The following is a 1,091-nucleotide window of genomic DNA, read 5'->3' as shown; positions in this document are numbered from 1 at the left end:
TTGGAACACTGGTGGAGGCTAATCTAACTTAGCTATATGTCAAAAATCATTCCTTAGAGGCACTTATAATAAAACAATATTGAAGGAAAGCACACAGATCCATTCACCAACTGTTGGGCATGCCATGCAGTTTTTAACTGGAGAGGGAGGGTGTGGCAAGTCAGGTTTCTTTCTATGTCATTCAAATGAAGATCTGGCCTATGGTCTCTGCCACCCTGAAGGGAAGAGGAGAACAATGTAAGGGGCCCATAGATAAGGAACCATGGGTAGCATCTACCAAGAGTCTGCCTGGCTTGAACAACTTATCCCAGTTCTGTCTCCATGGGCAGGGTGCAGCAGGACCAGCAACTGGATGTGATGGAAGGAAACACACCTACTAAGATGAAGGTGCTTCCTGCAGAGGGTGGGAGTGGGCTCTTCATCTCTCTAGTGCCTATACTCCCCGGACCCTGTAAAGTGTTCTCTAGACACATGCCGTCCTCTAATGTCCCACTAGCTACACACAGATACTTAGGCTTACATGGATTTATAGTAAAATTACATTTCCAATCCTGGGCTGTTGAGATGTTCAACAGGAAAAGGGACTTGTCACCAACCTGATGGCTTGAGTTTGATTCTTGGAGAGAGCCGACCTCCATTAGCTCACTGCGGAATCACCTGGAAAACACACCTCTGCCTGTAGAAGCTGTCGCAGAGACAGTCAACTAGAGAGGAAGACACACAAATGTGGGTGGCATGTAGTGGCATGTGGGTAGCATGTGGTGGCATGTGGATGGCATATGATGACATGTGGGTGGCATGTGGGTAGCATGTGGATGGCATATGATGACATGTGATGTATGTGGTGGCATGTGGGAGGCATGTGGGTGGCATGTGGGTAGCATGTGGTGGCATGTGGGTGGCATATAATGGCATGTGATGTACGTGGTGGCATGTGGGAGGCATGTGGGTAGCATGTGGTGGCATGTGGGTGGCATATGATGACATGTGGGTGGCATGTGGGTAGCATGTGGTGGCATGTGGATGGCATATGATGACATGTGGTGGCATGTGGGTGACATGTGGTTGGCATATGATGGCATGTGGGTGGT

This window comes from Mus caroli, chromosome 17 (assembly GCF_900094665.2).
Source record: "Mus caroli chromosome 17, CAROLI_EIJ_v1.1, whole genome shotgun sequence".
NCBI classification, from domain to species: domain Eukaryota; kingdom Metazoa; phylum Chordata; class Mammalia; order Rodentia; family Muridae; genus Mus; species Mus caroli.
This window is presented reverse-complemented; position numbering follows the sequence as displayed.